Below are 26,890 nucleotides of genomic sequence, written 5' to 3' on the forward strand. Positions count from 1 at the left end.
TTAATAATGGTAATACTATCTGGGGCAAGGGAAGGAATACCGGCTATCTTTCTTTTTAGACCATCTTTCTATAGATCAATTTTTGATACACCAGGCTTTATATGGATCTTGGAAAAGTTGAGAAAAGGGAAGTAAAGGTTAAAACTCTTTTTTTTTTTAAACCACATCCTCTCTGAATTTCCAAAAATTCCAAGAAGGAACAGAAGAGCTGCAATTTCTCTGTGCCGCTCAGTATTTTCCCTCACAACAGGGAGGCTTGTATGAAGGACATACTGGGGGCTGTGTTTGCTTTGTTAGTTTCCTTGGGTGGCTCCACGAAATGACCACAACCTGGGCGGATTAATACAACTTAAATTTGTACTCTCATAGTTCTGGAAGCCAGGAGTCTGAAATCAAGGTGTCAGCAGGGGCATGGTCCCTGGGAAAGTTCCAAGGAGAATCTTTCTTTGCCTCTTCCTGGCTTCCCGGGGCCTTGCCAATCTGTAGCTCCCAGCAGCCTTGGCCACTGTTTTTTTGTTTTTGTTTTTTTTTTTTTTTTAAGCATAGCTGCCTTCCCTGCATATCTTCTGAATCTTGCTCCTTTTTAATCCAGGCTGGTAGTGTTTCTGCTGATACAAAATTCTTAAAAAACTTAGCAGTTCTTTCTGTACAATTAGTAGGGTGTAATCCCTCAGGCAAGAGGACCCTCCACCAATCTTTCCTGGATAAGCCTGTTTTTATTCTGGCTTCTGTTGAGATGGTTGATTAGACCCCCTGGTCACAAGCTTATTCTTTCCCACAAAAGGTTGTCCAGCTACATCCTGAGAGAGTGAGAATTCCCCTTGTGTTATACTTCAGCCACTTGTGATAGGAGTCTCTGGCTTTTGTTTTTGTTTTTCTTTCAGAAATCTCAGCCCCTCAGCTCCAGGAGGTAAGAATTTCTTTCAGGGCAGACACAGAAGCTTGCTGACCATTTATGCTGCAGTGGAGTGGGGAGTTTGAAGCCCTGAACTCATCCTTTCCCTCCCAGCTCCTCCAGTACGGTTAGGAGCAATGAGCCGCTTTCATTATTTTACCCATTAGTTCGACAATAATGTTCTAAGGTATCAATACATGGTTCCCCAGAACCTCGCCTTTTATAGATACTTGATTAGTGGCATCCAGTGATGATATTTTCCCTATCTCAATTCCCACGTTACGCCATGGACCATCAGCACCCCCTTTGACACCGGCAAAAGAATCATTAGTGCCTTTCAGTCTAGTTAGCTCAGGGAACCAGATTCAGAATCCCCAGAACCAGTTCAGAAAACGCATGCTTAAGATGCTATTCCTCTAGAATCACTGCCAGTACCAGAACATGTCTCGGTCAGGGTTCTCTGGAGACCCGGAACCAGGAGAATATACATATTAAGAGATTGATTTCAAGGACTCGGCTCACGCTATGTGGGGGACGGCTTGTCTGAAGGTTGTAAGGCAGGCTGGCAGGCCGGGATGTCTTGGGTAGGAACAGGTGCAGCAGTCTGGAAGCAGAGTTTCTTCTTTCTCAGGGAAACCTCAGCTTTTCACATTCATGCCGCTCTAACTAATGGGTTGCCCCCCGCCCCCACATTAGGGAGAATGGTTGCTTGACTACCTGGGTCTTAGGGCCTGGCTAAGCTGACAGAGGAGTAACCACAGTTGCTGTGGAGGGACGAAAGGGCCCCACTGCAGCTGGCCAGGCTTCCCGCCGTGCCTACAGGGTGTCAGTCCCCTTCCACATGGGGCGGAGCAGAAAAAGGTGATCTGACGGGAGCACAGAGGTTGTCAAACTCTGTGGGGAGGAAGGGAGGGAGTGGCCGTGAGAGTCCATTGGCCTTTTTCTTATAAACCATTTTGGAATGTTTTTCACATAACAACATTGCAGAGGCCTTACAGAAAGGACCAGGGAAACAGCAAACCCCCCACATGTAGTTTCTCCAGTGAGCATGCAGCATGATTCCAGTTACAAACGCCTGCCGGACTCCTGCTATAACACCTCTCTGCAAAAATGTTGCATGCTCCCTTTCGGAAGGGAAGAATGAAGGGGGGAAATCGGAGGGGGAGACGAACCATGAGAGACGATGGACTCTGAGAAACAAACTGAGGGCTCTAGAGGGGAGCGGGGTGGGGGGATGGGTTAGCCCAGTGATGGGTATTAAGGAGGGCACGTACTGCATGGAGCGCTGGGTGTTATGCACAAACAAGGAATCATGGAACACTACACCAAAAACTAATGATGTACTGTATGGTGATTAACATAACATAATAAAAAAAATAAAAGCGCTATTTTGATAATGGCTCACATTCTGTGGATTTCTTCTGAAGGACTATATGGGTGATCATTAGAAGATTTTTAATGCATTGGCTCCGGGCTCCCAGGGAAATGTGTCCTCAGGTTCCCGTTATTACACTCCCCTGCTTTTGTACCGCGTGTTTACCTAGCTAAGAGATTTCACATACATTTCCCATTCGATGAGCCGCCTTCCTGTCTGCTTGCGGTCCTGTATCTGTCTCCCTCCTCCACCTCCGTCCTTCTGCCCTCCCACCCCGCCCCGCCCCACCCCTGGCTACCACCTCTCCGCTGGTCACTCAACTGCACTCACCTCTTTTCTTGGCCCTCGGTCACTATCTAAGCTGACCACAACGAGAGTGTTCCGCTCTTTAGCAAATGTTGGTTTAGTTTCTTGATATGTATTTTTAAGGTGTCCAAGTCCATGTTTTATGTTTTATTTTTAGGTTAAAATCAAATTAATAAGATTTTGATGGATTTTTCTTGTCTGTGTCTGCCATCTTCTCTTGCTTGTAGTCCTATAATAGTTTTCTATTTTATCTTGACTAAAATCTCTTCTCTCCTGATAAGACCAGCCTGCCTTATGCATGGGGCAGAGTAGGTACAGGGCTGAGAGTCCAGGATAATTTTAGGGGTCCAGGAAAATGTTTTAATTTCAGAGAGAGAGGAAAAAAAAAAACATACTCTAGCCTGGATTATATGTATTCACCTTTATGCAAACACAGTGAGATATATATAAATGAAATGTGTGTGTATATATATGTATGAAGTCATATAAAACATATATGAATAAATGAATACAGCCAGGATTATATGAAAAAGAAACGAAATATAGTCTAGCCTTGATTATGTTCATCTTTATACTAACACAGTAACAAAAGAAAACATGTATGTATATTTCTATATCTACTTTATGAATACAATAAAATACATGTACATAAAGTATTTGATATAAAATAAATATATAAATAAGATATGAAATGGAGGAAGGGGTCCGTAAAGACAATGTGGAAGACATAATGAAGCTCTGGATAAAACAAAGTAGTTTAAAAACATATAGACTGGACTGAGTTCCTGCTCTGTAAAAACTCTTCAACGACTCCCTGTTGGATAGGGTTAGGATAAAGAGCAAAATCCTTCCATATAATAGAAGCTTTTCACCCTTGAACCTTATTTTATATCCTTCTCCCTCAAAATTACTATTTTATTAAATCTGTACTTTCAGTTTCTGGACAAACCTAACCTCTTCCCCCTCGGGGCCCCTTCTGCCTGGAACGTTCTCCCTCTGAGTCTTTTGGTGATCTGCCCATTCTTTTGGTTTTGGTATAAATGGTATCAGCTTAGGGGACCCTTCCTTATCACCTCATCTAAATGTGGGCTTTTTTCTGTAATCTCAGACATGTATTTTAAATTATTTATTATTGATCACCTAGTTATTTGATTACTATTAACTTAATATTCACTCTCATGCCACTGTGTGGTTTGTGAAGGAAAAAATACTGTCCATTTGGTCACCACTGTAATCTCAGGGCCTAGAACACTGCCAAGCTGAGCATTCAGGCAGTATTTGGAGAATAAATGAATAGCCTTGAATTGATTCCATACACTAATACATTTAAGAATTTTTAAGGAAAAATAAAAACGTTTTATCTTACTTAAATTTTTATGCTATGACCTCCAATTTTCTTTTAATTTTACTTGCTCAGGGCTCCTGGGTGGCTCAGTCAGTTAAGCGTCTGCCTTTGGCTCAGGTCATGATCCAGGGTCCTGGGATTGAGCCCTGCATCGGGCTCCCTGCTCAGCAGGGAGTCTGCTTCTCCCTCTCCATCTGCCCCGCCCCCCGCTCATTCTCTCTCTCTCAAATAAATAAAAAATCTTTAAAAAAATAATTTACTCCCTCATTAGAAAAGGGATTAAACACTGTACAACTGTGGGCTAAAAGTTTAAAGGCAAACTTGAGAACTCAAGACTTGAAAACTCAAAATACATGAAAGTAAGTTTTAAAATGTTTTTAATTTCAGTTGAATTTCTAGTGTAATTAAATTAAACCTTTTCCTTTACTTTTCAGAGAAAAAGAAGTCATTAGGGTCAGTAGGGTCATTCTTTGGGACGTGTTCTCCAGAGGCAACCTCAACTCTATTAAACATTTTCCAAATGAAATCTGTTATGCAAGAGTTTTCCTGGGTGATTTATCTTTCCCTGAAAGTGATGATAACTTCAGATAAAAGCTGATTTGACCACACACATGACAGTGACTCAGTCTCCTGGTTGATCCATGTCAGATAAGCAAACTCAGGTCATTCCAGGTGAATGAAATGCTTTTCATTTGGTTTGGGTCAATCACCTATGTAAGGGTCTCTCTTTAGAAAAAGGGTATAGTCTATTCATTCATTCATTCATTCATTCATTCATTCATTCATTCATTCTTATGGGATCCTGCTGGTGACTGTGTGGCCTTCCTTGATGAAGGGTGGGCCGGACTTGGCAGATCTACATAAAACAGAGCTGACAGAACTGTGATTTGAGCACGGAAAAAAACAGTCCCAGCTGCTTATAGGCAGGCATCTTGAACCTTCTCTGCTTTTGACACGAAGATTTTTCTAAGCCTGAAAGCTGGAGGGAAGGCTAGGCAGCAGCTCCGTTTGCAATACACCAGAGGCAACTCCAGTCAGAAGGAGTAAAAGAAGGGAAAATACTAAAGGGTTTCTGTTGGTGTCAGCTGTTCACTTGTTGGAGCAAATTCAAAGGATGTTTCTTTCCCCTACCTTTTATTGAATTTTATTGTATTGTGTAAGAACAGGTAATATGAGATCTACCCTTTTAGCAAATTTCTGAGTGTACAAGATAGTGTTGACTGCAGGTACAGTGCTGGACCGTAGATCTCTAGAGCTTATTCATTGTAGTCTTCAGTGACTTTACTGTGATTTTTCTTTTAATTTCTCTCTCTGTCCTTTAAAAGGAAGATTTTAAAACAAAAAGCCAGGATTCACCTCAACCCTGTTGTATTAATACAAGCTGGCAAAATCTATGTCATCTATAGGAAAACACACACCAAGTCATACTAGATGATGAAGTTAAGGGTTGGGGATCTGAAACTTTTAGAAAGAAGGCCACATAATAAATGCTGTGATTGCTCTCAAGGGCCATTCTTGGAGATAATAAAGCCTGAAGCTACAGAAAGAAGCAGTTTGTTCAGGACTGACATGGATATAACATTTCTTTTGCAAGGTGTGAGCTGGGACTTAGGGTATTTCTCTTTTCAAAAAGAGGTAGGTCACTGTAAGCACTTTGGTCTGGCTTTGATTTGCCTCTGGGGCTCAAGGTTGAAGGGTTTTCTCTTTGATTGTGGAGCCTCCTGTGTATTTCTGCTTATGTTAGGTTTAGATAAGAAGATGAATCCATCTCAAGTGTCAATTACTTGTTAAAAATCTATTCAGCAGCACAAAAATCCCACCAATTCAATTAATAATATTGTAAAAAATATCGATCTCACTTCCATTGTGAATACCAACGAAGAACTCAATAATGTAAATGATTTCATTTATTACCTCTTTTGTCTGTAAGGAATATTATAATCATAAGACCTTAGCAAACAGTATTTCTTAAACACTAGAAGATGCTGAGTTTTCTCATTTTTTTTTTATAGCGTTTGAAAATAAACTATGCTTTTATAGGACCTAATCTAAGGCAATATGCATTACTGGCTTCCTTTAAAAAATGAAGTAAATTCTTCTGCCCACAGATTAGCTCTATAGAATTAAGCAATTCATTGGGACTCAGTCTTCTCATCTGTGAAACAATAAAACGAGGAGTCAGAGTGAGCATTCCATTATATTTTCCCTAAATTGCCTTCTAGCTCAATCATTCTGATTCTTAGTAATATGTCTACATTTCAACTTAAATTTTTCTCATCAATAAGACACTTAACTGCTCATTTTATAAATATAACTTAAGCTTTTTAAGCCAGTGCTGCTAAAAAAGCAATGAGAACCCAATTCGAGGAAAGTGAACAAAAATATTCAAATTTGATATATTGCCTTTGTAAGTATTAATAGACTCAAATATTATACAATTCCCCACTCTTGAATGATTACAGAATAAGAAAGTACTATTACTGCTTTTCATGCATGCTACTTTTCTCTTTCCAATTATTGTGTGAATCAGTAGCAAAAAAAAAAAAAAAAAACACGACCAAAAACACCCTTTCAGCAACTTCCCTCTGTTTTATTCAAAGAGCAGTAACTGTTCATTTTAAAGGAAAGATCTGAAATAAATATCTGTGGTAGAACTTTAGCATTAGTCAAAAAATGGGCTTTTTGAAGATAATTTCTATAAAATCCATGAGAGTGAAAATTTATATTTGGGACAGCATAGATTATAATTGAGAAAACATGTACATGGCCCTTTAAATGATCCCAATATTATAAAATGCCAGATCATTCTATGAGCTGCAGGAGTCTCAGTCTTTGTGGATGGAGAAAAAAGAAAGTGACATTCTGACTGCCGTGATCTGGGAGAGATGACACAGGTAAAGAGGAACTATTTCTGTGCTAAATAGGTTAATTTTTGGCAGAGAGACTCTCTGATCTAGTTAAGTTAATGAGGCTTTTCCTGAATTAAACCAAGTTGGTGAGCTTTGCTAAGGCTTTGGAAGCTGTCAGAATTCTGCCAACAATAGACACTTGCGATATTTGAAAAGGATAAGTATCTCTTGAATCGTCAGGCACTGCTTTAAGAAATATTAAATGTCTAAATGAACAGAATTAAGAACTTGAATATATATTTTAATGGCTAGGCAAATTTTTAAAGATTTTAATAAAATGCTTTTCTCATTTGTTCATAAACCTTGACTATGATATTGATTGAAGAGAAGTGTGAAGAAGAGAAAAAAAAAACCCATAGCAATTGATGTCACTATTATATAAAACCTAAGAGGTAAGAAAGGAGTGGGAGCCGTGTTCGGTTACCCCTGCCTCTGCTACCTGACATTTCTTTTTCCAAAATTTGTCTCTTGTTGAGGACATGTCCATAAACCAATGCTCACAGATCATTGTGCAATAAAAGGCCAAGTACAGGCCTGTCTCTAAACAAACATGTGAATCAGTCTTAGCCTTGGCCTCCCATTTCAACCTCTCTTCCCAAATTCCAATAATGTATATTCTGCCATTTCTCACGAGCTAGCCCTCCCCCGCCGCCCCCCGCCACCAGCCACCCCTTTCTCCAACCTAGCCTCTCACCAGTATCTGCTGGCCTGTTTTCTACACTTGATAATTAACAGCTGTGCTCATATTGGTAAGTGACCAAAGGGAATAAGGCTTTGAAATAGCTCATTCCTTTCACATTCTGTTATTTTCATTAACTGCAGCGATGGTTCCTAGGTTTGTGGATTTTATAGTCCAGCAAAATTTCAACAACAAAACTGGGAATTTGTATGTGGGGCAGGAAGATGGGGCTATCACTTCGGTGTTGGATTGATAGGAAGAGAATATGGGCGTGTGCGCGCGCGCCCCCCCCCCCCACACCCATCCACGCATGTGCTGTAGGATCCAATATATTTGTCCAGTGGCATAGAAATGAATGGACGTGATGCAGCTACACAGAGCAGGAGTAGATGTGCCATGAGTCAGTGCAGCTTTTCCCTTACCCCTTGTTTCTCTCTAGAACATCCATATCCATCTCTATGGAGTATCTACTGGTACTTCCAAACTAGTAGAAACCAGTCAGAATTGAGGAAGAAGCTGAATTCTTGCTTCGCCATAAACTCTTGTGGAATTTTTGTCACCATTCAAGAGGCAGTTACACAAATCATGTATGAACTTCCACTGAGGAGATACCTACATCAAATGTACTGTTTTCTAGATTTTGAGCCAACTCAGCATGAGTGAAGTCCTGTCCACAGCATGGGGAGAGGAGAAAGCAAGAGAGTGTGCCCGAGGGTCTGAACACCTCTCAGCCTTCTTCAGAAAGACTGATTGCCTGTCCCAATTTCTTTTTCTTTTTGCCAAGTACAGTAATCAAAATATGGTGATAAAATAAGAACACCACCACCTCTTTGCACTGATACTTTATTAAAATATATTTTAACATTACTATAAAAGTCATAATCTCAAAACAAAAGGAAGCTCTTATAGGAGTCTCTGAAGGCCAGGGAAAGCCATATTAGTGAAGGGAGATGCTCCTCTATTATATTTTCAACTCATTGAACTACATCAAAGGTATTCGTGAATTAAACTGATTAGTCAACAGCTTTGATCTCACACTGATAAGCCGGTTGTACCATGTTGCCTTTCCTTTGCAATATATTAACATACACCAGGTGGCAGTAAGGAAGCATATAAAAGCTAGGAGCTTTCATCTGAAATGAGGATTCATGAGTTTAAAACAACCCTCTTATTATGTCTCAAAATTCAATTAATTTGATTATTGAGAAAAACGAATCACCATGATAAAATCAAGCCTACAGAGCAAAAGCCAAAAGCACCATAACCCTTCAAACTAAATATTTGTTAAATTTTTGCATTGAACTAGTTTTTGGTATGTTTTTCTCTGATCTCCATGTTCTCTCTTCAGTGGCTTTTTTTTTTTTTTTTTTTTTTTTACTGTGTGATTTACCCAGAAGTTAGGCTTTGTTAGATTAAAAGCCAAATCACAGCTTCTTCCACCCTTTGGCCTGTCACTGTTTTCTGCTTGTTCGTATTCCCGAGTGCCTGAGTCGCTTCAGCCCACCTTCCAGGATACTCACCTGTGTGATGGGATGCTTGTTACTCCTCTTCCTCACTCACAGCTATCAGTCCTTCAAAATGACACATCTGCAGCTGTGGACAACTCTACCCCACAGAGTGAGTTGTGTAACTGACTGAAAAGGGTCATACGTTGATGGCGTTACCCACCTCTTGTGACATTTACCCTCAGGAAGCGTAAGGCACTTTAGCAGTGCCAACAAAGGAGATTTGGGACTTAAAGACATTCTTGCTTAAACTGCAGGAGATACTGGTTCTCGGCTATGGATTATGAAGATGACGACGGAGAAGAAGATCAATGTGAAGTTTAAGGGAGTGTCTTAGCTCAGGCCATAGACTGGGTGGCTTAAGCAATAGAAATTTAATCTTCATGCTTCTGGAGGCTGAAGGACTGAGAGCAGGCTTCCAGCATGGTCGGAGTGTGGTGAGAACTGTCATCCTGGCTTGCAGCTAGCCACCTTCTCAAGCTCTGGTCTCCTTCTCTAATTCCATGATGGGGCCCCTACCTCATGGCTTCATCTAAACCCAGTTACCCACTAGAGGCCTCCAAATACCATCATCACCTTGAAGGTTAGGACTTTTAACATACGAATTTTGTTGAGGGGGCAGCACGCTGAGTCCACAGCAGTGAAGAATATGGGTCATAGAATTCAAAGGGAATGTTAAATCAACAGTGTGTGCCATCACCCTGATTAGTTTCTGTCATTAGACTTGAGTGGATACTCAGAGGATGGTGACTTTATGTTGTATCAACTAGTCTAATTGTTCTCAGCCCTGACTTGGAGAGATTAAAAATACTGGTAATCAGTACCTCCCTTTACATTCCGAATTAGTAATTCTAGAACAAGGTCAGGAAATTGTTTTACTTCTCCAGGTGATTTTAAAGTAAAGTCAGGGTTGAGAGCCAGTGATTAAACCAAGATATGAAAAGATATCCCTTTAACTGTAGTGCTTCCTCCTTAATCATGGTAAGAATAGTTGAGATATAATCTGTGCTTGGCTCAGAAAATGAGGAAAGGAATCCAGTTTCTTTTCTATTGGTTTATGTTCTTACTAAATAAACTATTTTAATGTATGAATTATTAATTTATGAATTTGCAATAGGAATCTATGCTGTTTTATTAGAGTTGTCAGAGAATTTTGGGAAACCTATTTCTCTCCCAAGAATTTATCTGTACAATTGACAATATACAAATAGGGAAAACACACAAATATGCAAAAACACATAAATATGCAAAAGAAACTCCATATTTATTTATTATCATAGAGCATTAGAACTGGGAAAACCATAAAGACCGTCTACATTGGTGTTTTTTGAATTGGGGATCTGATCTGGTAGAGTGTTGGGAAATCAATTTAGGGTTGCAACCAGCCTTTTTTTTTTTTTTTTTTGAAAGAAATAATACAGATGTCAGAGAGGAAGATGAACCATGAGAGACTATGGACCCTGGGAAACGAACTGAGGGTCTCAGAGGAGAGGGGAATGGGGGGAGCAGGTAACAGGGTGATGGGTATTAAGGAGGGCAAGTGTTGTGATGTGGACTGGGGGTGTTATATGTAACTAATGAATCACTGAACACTACATCAAAAACTAATGATGTACTGTACAGTGGCTAACTGAACATAATAAAAAAACAAAATATTCTCTTTTCTATCCAAAAAAGAAATAATACAGGATGTAACAGGACAGATTGGGAGATAAACTATCAGCATCCACCACATGCAATAAGAGTAAGTGGTAGCATTTTGTGAAATGCTTTGTGAAATTTTGTGAAACTTCTTTGCCAGGTAAAACCTCTTTTTTACAGGGGGTGGTCATCAAAACGTTTGAAAGCTAATCTGAGTTAGTACTCTGACTGTTAGAGATGGAAACAGTGGATCTCAGAGAAGCTAAGAAAATGTCTTGCATTTATACAGCTTGTTTGTGGAAAAGAATGGTTTGAAACCCAGTCTTCCTGAGTCATCTCATTTTTGGATTCCCTTTCAGAGAATATCAGGTCCGGTGAAACAGGGTCTCTAGAAGACATGGGGAGGTAGGTGAATGGAGGACATGAGGTGTGTTTGTGTATGCCTGGTATTTTCAAAGATGTAGACATCTTTGCTGCAAGCATTTTTGCTGCAAATATTTTCATGGCATAACTAGTTGGCTGTAAGGCAATTTTGCCATAAAAGACAAAATAACTGGTTCACAGTTTGGTTTCATGTCTTCATTGACAAATTTCCCATTTTTATATTATGTAAAAACTTAGCTAGCCCTCGTGATAGTCCACACAGTGATGAGTAGACGTGGTGATCTTAAAATAGCAGATGATAACAAATATGTAGATTGACTTGGTAGGAAATGTGGTGATGAAACTTACTGCAAATGTGAAGTAAAGCCAGATTGCATAGTAGACTATACCAGAAAGTGGTAACATATCAGTTACAATGAACAAACTCAGTTACACATGCATTACAGTGTTAGCATTTCTTCCACATTCCCCATGGAATTTAGGAGCACCTCTCAGTGGACACATGCCAATATGCCAAGAATGGACAACAGTGTAGAAGGCTTTCACAACACACTACAAAAGCTCAGTTACAAATATGAATCCTAATATTTGGGAAACTGATACCTCTCTTAAAGAAGGAAGAAATTGGGAATTAATTTTTTCGTGTTTCATTATGTCCTTTTTGGTGCCCATATTTTATTTTTCATTGTTTTATCTTTTATGGAAAAATTGTCTTCTGGCCAGTTAGTTATGTGGTGAAAATGTTTGTGGTGAAAATGCTCAAGACAAAGATGTTATGTTGAAACTACCTAGGACCACGTTTGTTGGGGGGCAGTGTTTATATTTTAGTATATAAGAGAAGAACATAAATAGGATTCTTTCACAGATCATATTAAGCAAAATCTTCAAATTCCAGGAGGTAAAACCATAGAAAAGATAGAATTCAAGTCTATAATTCAAATATAAACATACTAGGCTTTGCAACTTTTATGTAGTCATTTGACCATTTTCCACACCTTTTTTGTTTTGTTTTCTTTCATTCCATTCCACTTTTCTATCCAATCATAATCCATCTGTATTAAACAGAAATAATCATTTGGGGAAAATTATATGGATTAAAGAACAGGAATGGATCAGGATAGGGAGAGATCAGAGCTAGAAAAAACAGGTATATGGTTGTTGGAGTCCAATAAATAGGTGATAAGTCTAAATTAAGTCAGTGGCAATGGTAATGAGGGCTGAGAGAATCCGTGAGACCATTTTGATGTGCAATAGACCAGATGTGGGAAAGGACCCACTATAGGGTGGTGTTTCTTAAAATAAATGTCCTCACTTGCATCTTAATCACTTGGGATCATTGTTAAAATTCATATTCTTTTTTTTTTTAATTTACTTATTTACTTTAGAGAGAGAGAGAGGGAGGGCATGCGAGTGGGGGGAGGGGCAGAGGGAGACGAAGAGAGAGAATCTCAAGGAGACTCCCCACTGAGCATGGAGCCTGACTTGGGGCTCGATCCTACAACCCTGAGATCCTGACCTGAGCTGAAACCACTAGTGGGATGCTCCACTGACTGAGCCACCCAGGCGCGCCAAAATTCATGTTCTTTTTTTTTAAATTTTAAACTGTGGTAAAATACACATGACATAAATTTTGCCATCTTAACCATTTTTAGGCATGATGTTCAGTAGTGTTACAGATACATACGGTGTTGTGCAACCTACAGAACTTTCTCAACTTGTGAAACGAACCTCTATACCCATTAACCAACAACTTCCCCTTCTCCCTCCCCAGCAGCCACCATTCTCTTTTCCATCTCTGTGAGTCTGACTGCTCTAGATACCACAAATCAGTGGAATAATACAATGTTTGTCATTTTGTGACTGGCTTCTCTTAGCATAAATGCCTTCAAGGTTCACCCATGTAGTATGTATGTCAACATTTCCCTTCTTTTTTTTTTTTCTTTAAAGATTTTATTTATTTGACAGAGAGAGAGACAGCAAGAGAGGGAACACAAGCTGGGGGAGTGGGAGAGGGAGAAGCAGGCTTCCCGCCGAGCAGGGAGCCCGATGCGAGGCTCCATCCATCCCAGGACCCTGGGATCATGACCTGAGCCGAAGGCAGACACTTAATGACTGAGCCACCCAGGTGCCCCAACATTTCCCTTCTTTTTAAGGCTGAGTAATATCCCCTTGCATGTGCATACCCCATTTTATTTATCCATTAATTTATGGATGGAAATTTGAGTTTCTTCCACATTTGACTATTGTGACTAATTGCTGCTGTGAACCCAAGTGTACAAATATCTATTCAAGATCCTGCTTTCACTCCTTTTGGATAGGCAACCAGAAGCGCAATTGCTGGATCGTATTAAGATTCATATTCTTGGGTTCCACTCTGGCTGTACTAAAAAGAGAGCGAGCTAGGAATTTGGCCAAGGTGATTCTTACATTCTGTAAAGCTTGAGAAGCACAGGAGTCAGATGTGAGAAACTTCAGGTGTCAATAATAACTCAACTATTTCTCTCCTCATATTGTTAACATGTCTGTTAGTGAGACACGGTTTCAAAAGGTTATGGGAGTGGGGGCAGTAGTACCTTTGGAAGATGGTTGTGATTGATCTGGGAAATAGATTTCCTTACTACTTAAGAAAAGCCCCAAATTGCCTCCTGTCTCTTTAATTGCTTTATTCATTTAATCACTTGACACTGGGTGTTTCCTATATGCCTGGCGCTCTGGTAAGCTCTGTGAATGCAAAGGTGAATGGAGGATTATATTAGACACATAAGTCAATTTGCTGTCATATCCAACTTCTCCTTAAGCGCAACCATCTCTCCCTTAGTCCTTGGAAACTGCAGTCCCTGTGACACACTCCGATTTCCTGAGCTACAACTGAACGGGCCAGGACTAGACACCTGCCCGAGGGCCAGTCAACCAAGTGACCAGGTGCTCTGTCTCCAGAACTTGAAGAAGGAGACATAATGGCTATAGTCCATAAATTGTTGTGTATGATATATGAATTTTGACTTTATATCGCAGTGATGGTCACAGCATTTTTCTGGCTAAGTCTTTCAGACCTTAGTTTATAAAAGTCCCTTCCTCAAGAGGCCTTTCCTGACCTCCAAGACTATGTGGGATGTGCCTGATGCTTTCTTTTTCTGGTGTTTTGTATTTTCCAAGTTGAGATGCCTTTTGGCAAGCCTTAGCTTTCAACATTTACTAACAGTTTTTTTTTTTTTTTTTCATTTTTTCTACCTGAAGACACAGGAGTTGTCTTTGATTCCACACTGCCTGTATTTCTCAAATTTATTAGCAAATCCTCACAACTTTTACCATCCAGATTGAAAAAAGTCCATCCAATTATCTCCATGCTCACTGCTGCCTTCCTAGTTCGGGTCATCCCTGCATCTTCCCAGAGCCATCTAGCAGCCTGCTAACTGGTTTCCCTCCTTCTACTCTTTCCCCCCAAAATAACAGCCAAAGTTATGTTTTACAAACAGGAATAAAATTTTGTCACATCAACACTTAAAGAACTCCTTTCTTTGACATCCCAATTCTGGCCTTCCAATTTTTCTAAACTTAAATTATTCCACTTGCTCAGTTGTTCACCATCTCGCAGACACAGGGAATTACACTTGAGTCCTGGGCCTTACCAAGCTCATTTCCATTTTAAAGCTTTTCCTTTGGCTTTCATTTCTTCCCAGAATGTTCTTTGGTTTCCTTTTCCCAAGCTCCTTCCTGTCATTTACTGTCAGGGCCACCTTCTTCCCTGAGTCCCTCATTGCAAAATCACCCAGGCTCAGTTACACATCATCCTGTGTTAACTCTCTCCCCGTTCTTACACTGTTTGTTATGGTTCTTGTTTCTTTAATGTTTATTTATTGTTAGCCTCAACCCACTAGGAAGTAAGCCACATGAAGAGTAGGATCTTGGATCTCAAATTCACTTCAGTATCCCTGGAGCCTAGAACATTCCTCTGGAGGCATGATGGGGTCTCAGTAAATACTTAAAGAAGGAACAGATTGTTGCATGAAGACGTAAGAACTCTAACTGGAAACTTCTCCACTGGATGCAGATTGGAAAGTTAACCCAGATGTACCTCCTCTAATTGAATAGAGAATCTCACTGGGATAACATTTCATTCTTTACCAGTGAGTGCGTTCAGTCTCCAGTCTTTTCTGGCATCAGTTCTGCTAGGGAAGAAGAAGCATTTTCATGTTACATATGTTAGCCAGGATAGGAGCAGCTTCAGACAGAGGGACTCTAGAGTTGAGATCTTGTCCTCCACTGATCTCCTTGGAGGGAAGGATGAATCACTTAACCTTGGGGCACTCCAGCTCTGCCTTCAGGTTAATCATACTGACCTTTCTGGCCGGGATGGTACAGTTAACTAATCAATGTCTATAAAGCATTTAGATAATGAAGGAGGCAACAAAATAATGACGATGATCATCTGTCTTTTGCTGACACATGGTGTGAGCAAAGAAAACAAAGCAAAAAAAGTTTATGCTATGGAGACTTTTATGGGCAATTATTTTACAACCTTCACATTGTACAGTCTATCTTTTATTCTTTGGGATTTAGCCCCTCAGATTGTTGTCTTCTTTAAGGCAGCTATCCTAATATTATTTTCAAAAAACCTATTCTGCCAGGTTGGAGTAATTTTCTGCTTTTCACTTGCCTGCAAGTGGCAAATTGTCACCTTTTTATTGCAGTGCTCTTCTGTGTCAGCGAAGACATAAAGCGTGCCTTTAAAATTACTATAGACTGAAACCATCCAAGTGGGTGTTCCGTTCAGATTTAATTTGATGAAAATGGCTGGGCATATTGGCCCTGTGTCCATATTTCTAAAGGAGAAGCTGACTCACTAGGTGCTTGATTCCCTCCTCCCATCCCCTGTGGTTACACTGAGGCTGTAGAAAGGCCAGAATTTTAACCATTTGCTCTCTCACAGGGCTGCCTCTAGGATAAACACTGAAGAAATGGATTTAGTGTGGTTTGACCCGCATTTTCTTCCACATTAAGTATCGTCGTCTGCAATTTCCTTTATGTTCCCATGTCCTATTACTCAAGTATCCAAGAGAAGTGCTGCATAGACTCGAGTGAAAGCAATCCATATTTCGCATGTGTACCCTTCCATAAATGGGACTTGCAGGTAATTGTGGCGATAAAGTAACATGTACCCCAAAGGAATGGATTACTAACGGAGCATCTATGAAAAGGTTTGCATTTTAAGCAGGGAAGCTCCTGGTGTCTTGCGGATCATGTCATATAATACTGCCTTATCTTACCAACGCTGTCATGGTTTGAAGCTGGACTTGGTTCAAGTTCAATAATTAGGTCAAGGCCAAATTCAAGACCATACTTTTCCTCTTTGATAAGGCCATTTTTATATCTTCCAGAAACTTACTTCATCAGAGGCAAGAAGGAGTGCTCTGTTTGACAGTATTTGCTGCTAGATTTCCTTTGCCCTTCATTTTTAGAAGAGTTGTAAATTATGAAGAGTTACCGTTGGACCAAAGTTACATTGAATAGAGGGAATGTCAAGAGAGTAAAGAGGGTAAGACCTACAGTGACATGACTGCCGGTGGGGGGGGGGGGTTGGGATATCAAATTTCAAATATTCCCAATTTGAAAAGACACCAGTAAACTTGAAACTCTTGCTAGCTTCACAGAAGCTATAACTAAGAAGCAATTTTTCTCTGAGGGTTTTTTTTGTCCTTTAAAACATCCAGAAAGTCATGTAACTTCATGCTTCTATTCAAAATGCTGAGAAAATGAAGATTTGCACTCATGAAACTATCAAGCTGGTCCTAACATCATTGTGTTACAGAAATTCTCAGAAGCCATTACTCAGAAAGGAGCAAAATACACTTTTTAATGAATCAAAAGTATCAGAGAAGTGTTCATCACAGCTGTTTGATATCTTCAATCATGCTGTGTCCAGGTTCCCTTTCATAATTAGAAGTACAAAAAGAAAACTCAGCCTTCCCAAATTGCAGGGAATGTTTCATATAACAATAAAGGGCTGCTCCCGTATATCCTCAGTCGACAGACAATAAAAGAGAAAATTGGTCTACTAAAAAATGATAGTAGGGCTTAGGAGACAGCAGTGGTGGTGGTAGATTTGTTAAACAGTTATTTTGGCTCTAATCTTTCTAGAGGACAAAGAGGTTGGAGAGGATCTTTTTTTTTTTCCTTCTTCTTCTTCTTCTTCCCAAAGACCCCATGTTGTGAAAAATGGTATCTATCAAAAACAGAACAAAACACAAAACACATCTTGTATAAACAATGTCGCTCTCTATATAAGAATATCCAAATTTAGGTCAACAAAGGTTTGGCTACCTTCTTTCTGTTCTTGGGGACTTTGCACTTTTATCCTTCTCGGTTTCTCCTCAAACGTCCACATAGCTCACTCCCTTACTGCCTCGGGTCTGGTTCCAATATCCCCTTCCCAGAAAAGTCATCTGGATAAAATAGTGCCACATAAAACAGAACATCCCCCTCCACCACCATCTTCATTGCTCCTTATTCTACTGTGTGTTACTTCATAGCATTTGTCAACCCCAGATGTATGCCTTTAACTTGGTTTATTTTCTGCTTCCCTCAACTCAATTTTAAGCCCCATGATGACAACTGCTTTGTCACTTTTTTGTTTTAACTGTTGTATCCCAGGGTCTGGTACATTGTAGGGGCTTTTGAAATATTTGTGGAATGGAGAGAATGAGTTGTTCAGAAAGCACTGATGCTGTACAATACCAGTCTCTCCACTGCACTGAATTTAGTTTTAATTCTTTTCCTTGAGACTCAGGGCATAACATAATCTTCCAAACCATTTCTCCAGCATTATTTTGAGTTTATTTCCTGTTTTTGTTCTACAATTAGCCAAACTGGACTATTGTATTTATTGTTTCCAAATATACCCTATAACATAGAGGGAAAAATCCTGGCTTTAGATTTAGACATATTTATAACTAGTTCGGCCTACTTGTGCCTTGATCAGGGCAGAGTTATATAAAGCCTCCTAAAGAACAGTGGTCTTTGTGAATTAATGACTTTCTATTAGGTGTTTCTGTTGATAATACTTGGTCCGGAGGTATGGTGCGCTTTCTGTAACACAGCAGGAAGAGCTCTGCTTTCCAAAGAAGGTGCCACCACAGATAGCCTGTGATTTCATGTATATGTATAAGGGGTTGGGAAAGAGAGAGGAAGTCTCCTTTCTCTGCTGTTATGCTCAGCTCTGGGGGTGGCTCCATGTCACAGTAGGCCTGATTCCTAATGCTATTGGTCTTCTTTGCACTGCTTCTTCGAGAAGCATGGGTCTGTCATTTCCTGTGGACCACCTGGAGGGCCAGGTCAAAAGAGGCTGCTGGTATAAACAAGTCCTTTCAAATGTGAGGAGGGAGCAACATGTTCTCAGATGTGAAGAACTGTTCATCATCTCTCTCCCCATGTGCCTGTGAGCCCGGATGTAAACGCACTATTTTCAGGCTAGAGGCTCTACCACCACTGCTGTTATCAGCTGGATGGTGCTGCTAGAGTTTTTGCTTGCTTCCACATGTCCAGGGGTAGTTCAGCCTCAACAAAAGAATCGTGCCTTGAATCTTCTCTAGTCCCCAGGGTTCTCAAAGCTTGCTTGAATTCTGCCTCAGTGTGACTGACAGTGGGAATAGTTACTGGCTTTCCCACAACATCTCATAATAGGTGGTACAAAACAGTAGATTCTAACATTTTTGCATTTGTCCATCAGATTGTGGTTCTTATTTGTCCATAGTCCCATTATGATAAGTAACATTATAGAATCTGGAGAAAGAGCTGGTCATGTTAGAAAGATGATGAATTTGGTCTGGAAACCTTGAACATTAAGACCTCTTGTCATTCTGCCTACTCTTCCGGTGAGATCTCACCTCACATGTGCTTTCATCTACGTCTGCCTACCTGTGTTCTCTGTTGGCTGTACATCTGAATCTCCAGGGGAGGGTCCTGTGATAATATTGAGGGGGAAAATACTAGACAAGGACATTTTCTAATGCTCCTGAATAAAGATTCTGATGCATAGTAGTGGTTGAAGAACACTGCCCCATGTGATGATGATCCCCAAAGTGGGGGATTAGCGGTTCACATTTTTTCTTCTGAGTTTTGGAATCCATCTAAAACTGCTTGGGTGCCTTGGATAAAAATAATGACAGTGAAGAGTATTATTAGATAACACGTACATATCAGGCCTTGCCTTAGGAACTTTTATATATTAACTCACTCTGCACTTGCAGTAACCCTGTGGGACAGGTGCTATTATAATCACCCCACTTGATGGAAAGTCTGCTCTCTTAACCACTATTCTTTGCCGTCGCTCCTTTCCAGATGATCTAACAGTGCAACCAAACTCAGCACATTTAGATGTCATCAGTTTTTTCCTCTCATAATCTACTAAGTTTGCTCTTCTTCTCATCGCCTTTCTCCTGGTGAATGGTACCACGATCCACAATGATGACCAGACCAGAATCATAGCAGACATACCTATTCTTCTGTTTCTTGGTGTTTTAATAACTAGTTTGAAGTCGTCTTTATTCTATCTCCATAATATCTCTTAGAATATTTTCTTCTTCCAGGGCACCTGGGTGGCTCAGTCGGTTGAGCATCCAGCTCTTGATTTTGGCTCAGGTCGTGATCTCAAGGGGTTGTGATCTCAGGGTCCTGGGATCAAAGCCTGCGTTGGGCTCCGTGCTCAGGGCAGAGTTTGCTTGTGCCTCTCCCTCTGCTCCTCTCTCCACTTATGCTCGCTGGGTCTCAAATAAATAAATAAATAAATAAATAAATAAATAAATAAAATCTTTACAAAATGTTTTCTTCTTCTTTCTCTGCCATCACTGCTATAATTTAGGCAATCATTGCTTTTTTTTTTTTCCTGAGTCACTGTAGCATCTTTCAGTCCCCTTCAATTCAATCTATATATTGTTGTTGAGAAGTTCATTCCCAAATCCCAATCAATCCTGTTAGTTCACTACTTAATAACTTTCAGCTCTTTCTCATAGCCTTCCTGATAAAATCCAAACTCTTCCACTTTGTTCAATTTTTTTTAGATCTGCTGCTCCACTCTTTGACCATACCTCGTCCACGATCTGCTCCCTCTCCCATGACCCAATTCCCTCTCCCACCATCCTCATACACTCTGCCCTTCAAGTTAAGTTCCTTGAAACTTTGACCACTGTTGTCCTGCATCTTTGGTAACTTTGCCCATACCACTGCCCTCCTCATCACGTTCCTATCTAACCTGAGCACTTTAACGCACTGCCTTTTCTTCCATCGAAGGCAGGTGTACCATCTACGTGCTCTTCCGGGATTTGACACATACTCATGCCGAAAATCTACTACACTGCATTGATATCCTCTCTTTGATTGTAAGCTTTTTGAAGACAGGTCCACTTCTGTGATCTTATGTCTCTAAAATAGGCCAGGAATATAGCACACACTTTATAAATGCGGGGCTGAATGAGAACATCTACGATATTAGGAATCCTACTGTATGCCAAGAATTCTGATAGGGGCTATAAGAATATATGATTAGATAGATAATAGAAAAGCTTGCTTTCAGAGAGATCACACTCTAAGTGATCAGCTCTATTAAAGAAATGTGGATAAATAACCAGCAAAGTTACTGAGCATTGGCTTGTCTAATGATGATCTAAATAAGTCTTGATGGTCAAGAATATTTAATTAAAAGTAAGCATGTAATTTAAAATTCTCTCTCCAGAGGTATTGGAGGGAAGTTCACTTCTGGGTTTAGTCAAATCTTATGGAATTTATTAATTTTGAATTATATAAAACAGACAGTGCTGACTTAATTGCGAACTTGTTCCATTATTCTAAAGCCCTTTTACATGGTGAAAAATATATTGTCTAGCTTTTTTGTATGTAAACAAAGAGCCACCAGCCATGTGGTGGCAGTGACAGGAATCACAGTGGGGACATGTAAGAGGTGCTTGTGGCCTGTGGTTGGCAGCAAGGATGGCAGGCTGGCTTGACCTTACTTGTCAGTCATAAGGCCATCCTGCAAGACACACTCAGTAAAGAACTGAAGAAGCTTCATTTGACCCTAAAATTTAGTTGCTAGAGAAGAAACACATATGAAGCATTCAGTTTAGCTGACTTTGTTCATTTTAGCAAAAACGTTGTCTACAAGAAATGTGAAATAAATGAAAGCCACCAAATTCTACCTTTTCAGTTTGTATAAACCCAGTAAGCTGAAGAGTAATGATACCATAGTGTTTTTAGTTAATATCTTAGAATTATGAATGCATCATTTTATTCCGTCAATTTGCTTCCTTCCGCATATTATTAATCAAATTGGCGGTCATGCTTAAATTTTACAAAATTATCTTAGCTCCTGTTGAGTGGCCTAGAGAAATCGAAAATAATTATTAATGTCCAAAATTAGAACATTGTCCCTAAGATTTAATTTTGGATATATGTCAGCATTAAAAACACATGTTAGAATAATTGCTTTCATATAAATGGTGTGGTGTGGGTGTCTTTTACAGACCAAACACACCTGATGTTTATAAAATTATTCCCCAAATTCATTTAAAGCCACAAGGCCACGTTCTGGCTAGGAACATTTTACATAGTGCTACAGACTTCTTTGTGAATTATTAATGCTTGTATTCTGTGTTTCCAGGCATTTCTTTTTTTAGGACAAAATTTCTGTTCTTTGTGAGTCTTTTCAGAAACTTTGACTACGTTTCTTTTCTAGTGCTGTTATGTCCTGAGCCACTTCTAAATAATCTCATCTTTGAATATCACCTTGATCTTGTTGAAGTTAAATTTAAGACAGAAGTATATCTTCTAGGAACTAATTTCTGACAGATACTTGGATGGCGGGGAAATCATTTCTCCTGTGCCTAATAGAAGGAAGGAGACAGTACAGGAATAATTTGCATACAGGTTGTGAAGATTTTTATAGTGCTTCACCATACATCTGAAAATTCAGATAAAGTTGACTATCCTGAACATTCCCCAAGAAATATAGCATATGTCAGTTGAGTTTGATTGAAATCAGGTTAAGAAATATTCTGACCATGGCATTATGATTAAGCAAGTGCACTCTATAGCCAGACACAGCCTGGGTTGGAATCCCAGTTGTATTTCTTACTGGCTATGGAATCTTAGGCAGGTTACTTCCCTGAGCATCAGTTTCTTAATCTGAAAAATGGGCACTGTTGCATTTTACAGACTTTATAAACATCTCTTTTACAGGCTTATTCTGAAGATTAAGTAAATTAGTACAGTTGGTGTTTGAACAACACAGGTTTGAACACATGGATTTCTTTTTATAAATACAGTACAGTACTGTAAATGTATTTTCTCTGCCTTGTGATTTTCTTACTAACATTTTCTTTTTTCTAGCCTACTTTATTGTAAGAATACAGTATATGATATATATATAACGTACAAAGTTATGTTTTAATTGACTGTGTAACTGGTAAGGCTTCTGGCCAACAGTAGGCTATTAATAGTTAAATTCTGGAGCACCTGGATGGCTCAGTTGGTTAAACGTCTGCCTTCGGCTCAGATCCTGGTCTCAGGGTCCTGGGATGAGCCCCTCATCGGGCTCCCTGCTCAGTGGGGAGTCTGCTCCTCCCTCTGCCTCTGCCCCTCCCCCTGCTCATGCTCTCTCTCTCTATCAGATAAATAAATAAATAAATAAAATCTTTAAAAAATAGTTAAGCTTTGGGGGAATCAAAAGTTATATGCAATTTTTGACTGCGTGAGAGAGTCAGTGCCCTTAACCCCTTCATTGTTCAAGGGTTGACTGTATTTATAAAGTATTTAAAAGAGTGCCTAGCACATAGTAAACACTTTGTAAAAATGAAAAATAAAAAACCCTTTTAAGTCCTATTCATTGTGGCTGCAATTTGTATGCTTAAAAGTACTTTCATGCATGTTCTTATGTAAATATTTTTTCTGATGAGGTTTCTCTGAAGAGGAACTGTAAGAGTCAGAGTTTTGTTTCTATTTGTGTTTTTGAAATTTTGCAGTCACCTGACATAGAATAGATCAACATGGGTAATGAATCCTTGGCCTTATATGGAGGAAGGAAATCGAATGTTCTAAGCTAACAGAAAGTAGAATTTTTCTATAGTTCTCTAATTTGGCACAAACCTCAAATCACAGGATCACTTTCCAGATTGTTTCTTTCAAACAACCAGAGTTAGATCAAAATGTGTATTGTTTATTGTTCTAACTTGAATAAAGATAAAACTATTTTGGGTTGGACTGGAGTGTGTTCATATTAAATTAACGAAAGTAAATGCAGCCCTTTAGCGGGATGAGCATTCCATTAGATCACTTTGCTAATTTCAGCCTGGAAGTAAGTTTCAAATTTAGAGAAGACTATGGTGTTTAAATATGTGAATTCTCCTTTTACAAAACGAATTCGCGAACTTGTTTTCATATGGACTGAACCTCAGGTCCTCTCTGGAGGGGAGGGGAGGTTTTGTCCACAGGGGCCCTTTGTATGATCCAAAAGCAAAGCTGTCCCACTTACACCTTCTCCCAGTCACACTATCCAGAGACATTAGTTGGATGTAGGAATTGAGAATGGAATATGAAAAGATGACTTCCAGGTTTGTGGCTTGAGCAATTGGGGGAATGATGTGACATTGAATAAGCATAGGACACACAGAGAAGAAGCAGAAACTGTGATGAGTTTTGCATCAGATATATAGCATTGGAGGAGCTGCTTGTACCACACTTGATTGGAGATATCAAGGGGGCAGCAGAACGAGGGGGTACGGAGGATTGTATGGGGAGACTGGGGGAAGACGTCGAGGACAGACCCCTGAAGAGTATGGGTATAGAAGGGAAGGCTAGATAAGGAGCTAGAAAAGGGCACCAAAAAAGATGTAGTTTACATTGCGGAAATCAAAGAAGTGCAAAAGATGAAGTGGTCAGTATGTCAAATACATAGCTCATATTGTTTAAAAAAAGAGAAAGCTACACAGGGTCTAAAGTAAATACTGTCAACTGAGAAAAACCTAAGGTAAAGATGAACTTTAAGTTAATCTCAATTTTAAACACTTCTCATTTTGAAGGCAGGCATGTTAAACTTTGCAAGAAAGAACCAGTGGTCTAATACCACTGAAGGGATTTCATGAGTTTAGAGAGTGTTGTAATTGAATATTTACAAAAAGGCTAAGGCTCAGGAAGAAGTGATTTGCCTAAAGTCACAGGAACAATAAATGGAAGAGCAAGACAAGAGTTAAAAATTCCCGATTTTCAATATTTGTTTTGGGGGGAAAATCATTAAAGCAAAAATGAAATAGTTTACAATAGTGAGGGTGCATTAACATTACTCAGACGGTAATGATGACATGGAGCACATAAGAAAAATCAATTGCCTATAAAAGAGAAGTAATAAGCAACTCACAATATCCCAGCAAAAATGGGGAAAGGAATTTGTTACCTGTCTGGAAGTGATTGAAGTATTGTAAGGTCTGTCTAGAGGTAGAATGATGACCTTATATTCCCCTTTTGTCATGTTGAGAGGTTCCTGTCATTGAAAATCATAATCATCTAGGCCTGGGCTGATCATTTTTCTGAGCATTGTGTTAGTCATTGGTTGTATTCAACATAAGATACGGAGATGTGAACTTCAGATATGATCTATACCTATAACTGAAGATGGACAATGCTGATATGAAAGATAATGAGGAACACACAATCGACTAGATGCACACTGAAAGATGATTGTTTAACCATTAACATTAAATATGAGGAAGTATTTCATTGGGAGGATAGTGAGTGCAAGAAGGATCATAAACATTGCATATTTAGATTTGTGAAATTGAGAGGAAGCATTATTGCTTTTCCATAGCAAAAACAGATTTCATAATGTCATCCTGGGAAGCAAAATTCATAAAAAACGTTTCATATAGGGGCACCTGGGTGGCTCAGTTAGTTAAGTGTCTGCCTTCAGCTCAGGTCATGATCCTGGGGTCCTGGGATCGAGCCACACATCGGGCTCCTTGCTCGGCGGGGAGCCTGCTTCTCCCTCTGCCTCTTGCTGCCCCTCCCCCTGCTTGTGCTCTCTCTCTCTCTCTCTCTGTCAAATAAATAAAATATTTAAAAAAAATCATAAAGCCATAAAGCAGAATGCACTGAAATTTTGAGATGTCTTACATGGATATTCCCCATCCCCTACTCTATATGGACACTATACATGAAAATCTTAAGACTTAATACTTCATATTTATAGAGTATTTATTATTAAAATGTGGTCTCTAAATTTTTTTATTTTATTATGTTAATCACCATACATTACATCATTAGTTTTTGATGTAGTGTTCCATGATTCATTGTTTATGCATAACACCCAGTGCTCCATGCAGAACATGCCCTCTTTAATACCCATCACCAGGCTAACCCATCCCCCCACCCCTCCCCTCTAGAACTCTCAGTTTGTTTCTGAGAGTCCATAGTCTCTCATGGTTCATTTCCCCCTCTGATTCCCCCCCTTCATTCCTTCATTTTTCCCTTCCTACTATACTCTTTTTTTTTTTTTAACATATAATGTATTATTTGTTTCAGAGGTACAGGTCTGTGATTCATCAGTCTTACACAATTCACAGCACTCACCATGGCACATACCCTCCCCAGTGTTTATCACCCAGCCACCCATCCCTCCCATCCCCCACCACTCCAGGAAACCTCAGTTTGTTTCCAGAGATTAAGAATTCCTCATATCAGTGACATCATATGATACATGTCATCCCCTGATTGACTTATTTTGTTCAGCATAACACCCTCCAGTTCCATCCATGTGATTGCAAATGGCAAGATTTCATTCCCTTTGATGGCTGCATAATATTCCATTGTGTATATATATATGTGTGTGTGTGTGTGTGTGTGTGTGTGTGTGTGTGTGTGTGTGTGTGTGTGTGTATACCACTCTTTTTTATCCATTCATCTGTCAGTGAACATCTTCGCTCTTTTCACAGTTTGGCTATTGTGGACATTGCTGCTATAAACATTGGGGTGCATGTACCCCTTCAGATCACTACATTTGTATCTTCGGGGTAAATAGTAGTGCAATTGCTGGGTCAATGGTAGCTCTTTTTTCAACTATTTGAGGAACCTCCGTAATGTTTTCCAGAGCGGCTGCACCAGTTTGCATTCCCACCAACAGTGTAGGAGGGTTCCCCTTTCTCCACATCCCCGCCAACATCTGTCATTTCCTGACTTGTTAATTTTAGCCATTCTGACGGGTGTGAGGTGGTATCTCATTGAGGTTTTGATTTGGATTTCCCTGATGCCGAGCGATGTTGAGCACTTTTTCATGTGTCTTTTGGCCATTTGGATGTCTTTGGAAAAATGTTCATGTCTTCTGCCCATTCCTTGATTGGGTTATTTGTTCTTTGGGTGTTGAGTTTGATAAGTTCTTTATAGATTTTGGATACTAACCTTTTATCTGATATGTCATTTGCAAATATCTTCTCCCATTCTGTTGGTTGTCTTTTGGTTTTGTAGACTGTTTCCTTTGCTGTGCAAAAGCTTTTTATCTTGATAAAGTCCCAATAGTTCATTTTTGCCCTTGCTTCCCTTGCCTTTGGCGATGTTTCTAGGAAGAAGTTGCTGCAGCTGAGGTCGAAGAGGTTGCTGCCTGTGTTCTCCTCTAGGATTATGATGGACTTCTGTCTCATATTTAGGTCTTTCATCCATTTTGAGTCTATTTTTGTGTGTGGTGTAAGGAAATAGTTGTTTCATTCTTTTGCATGTGGCTGTCCAATTTTCCCAACACCATTTGTTGAAGAGACTGTCTTTTTTCCATTGGACATTCTTTCCTGCTATATCGAAGATTAGTTGACCACAGAGTTGAG

This window comes from Zalophus californianus, chromosome 12 (genome assembly GCF_009762305.2).
Source record: "Zalophus californianus isolate mZalCal1 chromosome 12, mZalCal1.pri.v2, whole genome shotgun sequence".
Lineage (NCBI taxonomy): Eukaryota > Metazoa > Chordata > Mammalia > Carnivora > Otariidae > Zalophus > Zalophus californianus.